The 6,000-nt window shown below is 48.7% G+C and overlaps 1 protein-coding gene across 1 annotated transcript in view; it reads right to left on the reverse strand.

The window, feature by feature from the left end:
* DMBX1 (diencephalon/mesencephalon homeobox 1) overlaps positions 1 to 1,196 on the reverse strand; it is a 49,545-nt gene extending 48,349 nt beyond the window's left edge. Inside the window, exon 1 of the mRNA XM_061630442.1 lies at positions 1,029 to 1,196. The gene's annotated coding sequence lies outside the window, so the exon portion shown is untranslated. The remainder of the gene's footprint in view (positions 1 to 1,028) is intronic.
* Positions 1,197 to 6,000: the final 4,804 nt, after the last annotated feature.

Genomic DNA, 6,000 nt, shown 5'->3' on the forward strand with positions numbered 1-6,000 from the left:
GCTTTGCCTGGAATCTCATCTCTCCGGCTCCAGAATACCCACCCCTCGCTTCTATTTCTCTCTCCCTCGGATCTCACTAGGCTGCTTAGCTTATTAAAACATCATTATGTAAATAGGGGTGAAATTGGCAATCTACCACTTTGATGCCTACAAATGAAGAGATGCGCCGTTAATTGCCCTTAGGCAAAAGGATGGGATGCAGGGAGAGAGTCGGAGATTGACACTTTTCAAAGCGCACACACAAACAGGACAAAACTTTGACTTCCTTCGCTGATTCAAAGGGGAGCGCAAAAGAGACTCGACAAGTCTGAAGATTCGAAGCGGAGGATTAAAACCATTTGTGGCGCAGAGTCGCCGCCGCCCCCGCCGCCTTGTCAGGCGAAGCTTTTAACCAAACGAATGTGTGCGCCTGAATTTTGCTTCTTTGTCCATCTGCTAAAAATTACATTTGAAAAGCGAGGCAAGAGATTTGTCTCTATTGAGTAAAAGGAAAAGCGAGGGGAAAGGAAAAAAAAAATTACGGGCAAACTAATATATTCCAAATGAAGCCAAGCCAGAACAAACACGAAAAGCGGACCTGTTCAAAGGAAAGAGAAGGGGGAGGACGGGGGGGGGAGAGTGGGTGGAAGGGACAGCAGTCCAGCCGTCTGCCGAGAAATAGATACATGGGAGGGAACCGTGGGAGATGGGACGCCTCGGCTAGTCAGTTACAGGCGGGGCTGGCGCTTGGCCGGCCCGGGACGCGCACAGCTTCGGCTTTAGAAACTTTGCGGCGCGCGGCCACGCACTGAGTCGCGACAGCCCAGCCGAGCACCCGCGCCTGTCGAGAAGATCAGCAACCAGCCAGGGTCGTCAAACCTCCCCCGAGTTCCCTTGCCCGGTGTAAACGCGCCTTACCTCCCTACGGCTCGATGGCTACGGCTCTTGGCATGAGGAGCCGCGCGCCCGCTTACCGAAGAACCAACCTCTGGGCAAACTTTCCAGCGCCGGGTAGTTGTCAGCTCAAACAGAGGGAAGGAGGGCCATACCTTTGGGAGCAGGGTCTTCCGTCTCTGCAGTCGGCCCGGGGGGTTCTCGGGGTTTCACTCGGGAGCGTGGGGCGTCCAGAATGGTACTCGAGAGAGAGGCAGGGGAGCGCTCCCTTGACTCCGGGCTCCTCTTGCTCCTGATTTCCCACTTCTCTCTGGGTCCTGCAAAGCTGCCATCTACTGGAGGAGGAATCAGGAAGGATTTTTAAAAGGAGCTTCACACAGACCCGGGAGCTCCCCTGCAAGATTGTCAATGGTCCTTCAACCTGTCAATCAAAAGAGAGGCTGCTTGATCTCCCCCCCCTCCAAATCTCCCTCCTCCTCCCTATCTTTCTAAGAACAACGTAGGGGGGTTGCTTTGGTTCCCCCCGCCCCCTCGACTTCCAGTCATTTACTCCAAGCCTAGTCAGGTGTAAAAGTCTAACTGAATCCTTGGCAGATCATAATAGCAAGCCAGGCTGGCGTGGCAGAATTGGAGGGGCGGCGTAGCGTTAGCGGCCGGGTGATGGGGCCAAGGCGGGGCGGAGCAGGGGCGCCAAAGGTGACCGGAGCTTTCCAAACGCGTCGCCAAGGCGGAGACGCCTCTCGGACTTTCCAGATCTTATTTCAAAGGATTTGCCTTCTTTCGAGTGAACGGGCCTAAGCGCCAAGCGCCGCCACCCACCACCCCTTCGCACCCGCCCCGCCCCACCCCACCGCAGGGCCGGCATGGCAGCCCCTGGCTTCTCCCTGAAGGGGGTTGATCCGGCCGCTCTACTTGGAGCAGATGTACGCAGTTTATGACGCGTTTCCTTGCGGATGAGGTCAGAGCCCAGGTCAGGGTCTCCCCCGGAAATCTCAAAGTTTGGGATACTTCGCGGGAGCTGCCAAGACCGAAGCCTCCGCTCCGCTTGCTGTCTGGACGGCTTTCCAAGAGGGCAAATCACTGAGCGCTCGCTTCCTATCCTCTTTTTAGCCCAACCCGCCCTTTTGTTTGGCCAACTTCTTTCTGCTACTTCTAAGGGCGCAGCCCGCCCGCTCTTGGATCCGCAGTGCGACGGGAAGCAGAGGCTTCCGTCAAGATCGCCTCTTCCTCCGTTAAAGGGAAGGGCGATCTTATCAGCCAGAAAAAGGCTTTCAGGTTGTCTCGCGTGCCTTCCGATCCGCTCGCGCTGGGTGAAACTTGCCATTGACCTTAGCACCATTACTACAACATACAAACCATTCGTCGCCAGCGTGTGCCAAGCGGTGTAGGAGATGCGGACTTCTTTAATGACGATCTCCATCCCACGCACTCCCCCAGTTTAAATACCTGTTGATAGGAGTTAAGCCCCTTTCCCAAGCTAACCTGGTTGGCGCAGGAATGTCAAGAGTTTAAAGCAAACCAACCAACCGGGAACAGGGATCTGGAGGCAAAAATCAAACCGAGGCCAGGCGCCGGAAAGGGTAACTGGCGCACTTGACAGACCACTCCGATGCAGTGGGCAGAAGGTGACCTCCCACCACCACCCCTCCCCGTCCACAGCCCTGGGTATGCTTCGGGTGGGATTAAGATTGGATTCCTACATAATCCAAGCAGAGCTTGGAAAAGTAACTTTTTTGAACTACAACTCCCACCAGCCCAATCCAGTGGCCATGCTGGCTGGGCCTGATGGGAGTTGTAGTTCAAAAAAGTAACTTTTCCAAGCTCTGAATCCAAGGGATTAAAATGCGGAGGAGGGGGAAGCAGACGTGACACAATGAGTTGGACAGAACAGTTTCGTTTTCCCCTTTCATGTCTATGTTTTCATCCACGCACTGACCCACAAACCTCAGACCTTTCTCTCTCTCTGAGACACAGGCACATTCTTCTGTATCACCCTTGCGGGTCTCTCCTTTTTTCCCCTCTCTCCCGCCATAGGCAGCCAAGGATAGCTCCCCGCCCCCGCTTCTTCTTCCCTTTTGGCAGAGTTGACTAACTGCACGGCGTTGGTTTTATTTGCTTTTCGGCTTTGTCATGCTTTTGCAGCCGAAAAGGGCAGTTGTTGAAAGCCTTGGCGGGGATCGCTAATAGATGCCAGGGCTTTTGCCTTTAGAGTCTCTCCCGTCCCAGAAGGATTTAGGACGGGATTGGGGAGGACAAGACGCCATTTCGGGTTCCAAAACGCCCTGTTTTAAAATGACTGCGGATAAGAGGATTAAAACAATAATACCCTTCTCTTCTTGAGGGCTTCTCTCTCTCTCTCCCCCCCCCACCTTCGAGAAAAGATTTCTTCTCCCAGAGCAAAACCGTTTAGGCAGGAATTAAGGGAACAAGAAAGACTGAAAGGGATGGGGGAGAGGAGAGCAGGAGTACCTTTTAATTTAAGCCTATATATGTTCTGACAAAAAAAGGAGATCATAAACTCTCAACTACTTTACAAAAGAAAACTCGAAATATGATTTCTTTTTTTACGCTCTTGTCCCAGAAAGAGCAAATTTATGTAAATGTATTCTCAAACGAGCAAGGGTGAAAATAAATGGGGAGGAAATAACAGTAATAGTAAAAAATATTCAGCTGAAGGACTCTCCAGAGGGGGCGATGGGGTTCTGGGGCTATTTCCTCGCCGCCCCCCCCATCTCCTCTTCTGCTTCATCCAAAAGAATTTGATTCCGTGGCCTGCAGCTGTCACGCAGAGCCATATATTTCTCGTCTGCTTGCCTGTGAAAGGAAAATGAGGAAAGGTCGTGTCAGAAGGCTAGAAAGTAACTTGTCGGCTTCATCTTTCTGTCCCCTGCCCCACGTGTTTCGTGCAAACTTTTTTTTTTTTGGAAGGCTTACCAAAAAGCAGGGACATGCGTGGCGCGTTCTTTGGCTAACTTGGACGGCAACAGTTTTCACCCGAACAGTGGATCGCTCAAAATAAAACGAGACTGATCGGAAGACAAGGCGGCACGATGGCAGCAAGGATGTTTAAACAAGACAGCATGACAGGAGGAGCTCAGTGCTTTGCTGCAACTTTCCTTGCTCTTGGTCTCTCGGCCAGTAAACGTAGCCCTCGTTTAAAACTGGGGAGCGTGGAGAGAGAAGAGACCTTTCCTACTTTTAGCCCAGGTTATCCTCCTAAGTACCCGGAAAGGGCATTTATTTCCCAGGTGTCTGGCGACGCCATCGCCTCTATCCCCGCGTCCCTCGCCTTCTCGACGCAGCCTCTCCAACGCTCTCCTTTTAGCCACGGCTCTGCCCTCGCCAACCTGTAGCTACTCGGAGTTGTTGTGACGGTGATTGGTGGATCTGTGCAGGAAGGGCACTTGCAAAAACAAATACCCGGCGCTCCTTTTGATTGGGCAGAAGCGGGGAAGGGGAGGGGGGAGAAGACGAAGAAGTGCCTTTCAAAAGTTGCCTTAAAACTTCTTCACGTCTTTTGGTTGACAGTATGTCTTGTCCCTTCTCTGCCTGAGTACGCTGTGTGAGGGATGTATGTGTGATGGACTTGCCAAGGGTGAAAACCTTTGGGGTCTGGAACACATCTTTCAGTCTTCTTAGCAATTGTAGTTCGGGTTGACACTTATGTTTAAAAAAGAAAACAGAGGGCGGGGGGCAAACTGTGTTATTTACACATTTTATATAACGCTTGGTTAGATTATCCTGTGGTGATTTTAGCCGGCCAACTGATCTCTAACAAATATAATTTGATTGTATAATACGCAGATACGGTGGACTGGCGCACACAAATCTATTAGGGAAAAAGGCAGGCTTCGATTTAGTCAATACATTCTAGACGCTAGACGGAATACCACAGAAAGCAGAGGCTTTAATCTTGATTTGGTTAAAAGTCCTTTTCCTCCCGCAATAAAGTTTATTAAAATTATTGTTTTTGTTACACTTCTTTTTAGATCGAAACCTGTGTGATGAAATAATGCACACTCGCTCGACCAAACTTGTTTCTCCAGAAAAATGGAAGTCAACAGCTCTGTCGTTCTTAGATGCGTGAAACATTTTTCCTCTGATTCAACAATGTTTTAAAATCCAATTTTATTTTATTAATTTTATTATGAATTATATGGAATATCACTGGATATATCTTTATCAAATAACATATACACTCCCCCCCCACAAAAAATGTTTTCGTTATTCTAATAGTAATACGTGAATTAACAACTTGAGTTTGGATTTTTAAAAAGCAGGCTAGTTGTAGGTGGACTTTTTATATAACAAAACCTTTCCTATTTCTGACTGATTCCGGATTTCCAGGAGTCTGTCTGTATGTGAATGAGAACCATCACAGGTTTGAGTATAGACTTGAATGAAACCAGTCTCCCCAATTTCCAAGTCAAATTTATATTTCTTTGTCAAATTCAAGACTAATTTATGACCCATTTTATTCTCATTTTCTCCAATAGTTATTTCAGTGCAATACTCGGTAAAAACAACTATTTCATACCTCGCCGTAATTTTTCGAGTGACTGACAACTTCAAGCTCCTATTTTTTTAAAAAAAGGGGGGGGAGAAAAAAGGAGGAGAACCTTATTATTAAGTTTAAACAGTTTTTTTAAAAAATAATCCTCTCTCTCTCTCTCTCTCTCTCTCTCTCTCTCTCTCTCTCACACACACACACACACACACACACACACACACACACACACACACACACACACACACACACACACACACACACACACACACACACACACACACACACACACACACACACACACACACACACACACACACACACACCCTTTTAAAAGTTTCTTGCATCCTAATCAGTGGCGTAAATAACGTGTGTTTTTCCCCCAGCTGGTATATTTCTGTGTAGATTTCATTTTTTTCTTTTTAACTTCTCCGCGTCCTTACAGTGTCCGCAGTATAAGGGAATGGGGTTGGGGGCGACCCCCAATCTCTTTGCCTGTATCAGATAGTTCACCATGATATATAAAGTCACCTCGTATTCTAATGATAACAAGGTCTTAAAATAGCTGCTTAACCAAATCAACACCATGCCGGATTCCTCCCCTCTGTTTTTTTTTTTAA

The sequence above is a fragment of the Rhineura floridana genome, chromosome 6 (assembly GCF_030035675.1).
Source record: "Rhineura floridana isolate rRhiFlo1 chromosome 6, rRhiFlo1.hap2, whole genome shotgun sequence".
NCBI classification, from domain to species: domain Eukaryota; kingdom Metazoa; phylum Chordata; class Lepidosauria; order Squamata; family Rhineuridae; genus Rhineura; species Rhineura floridana.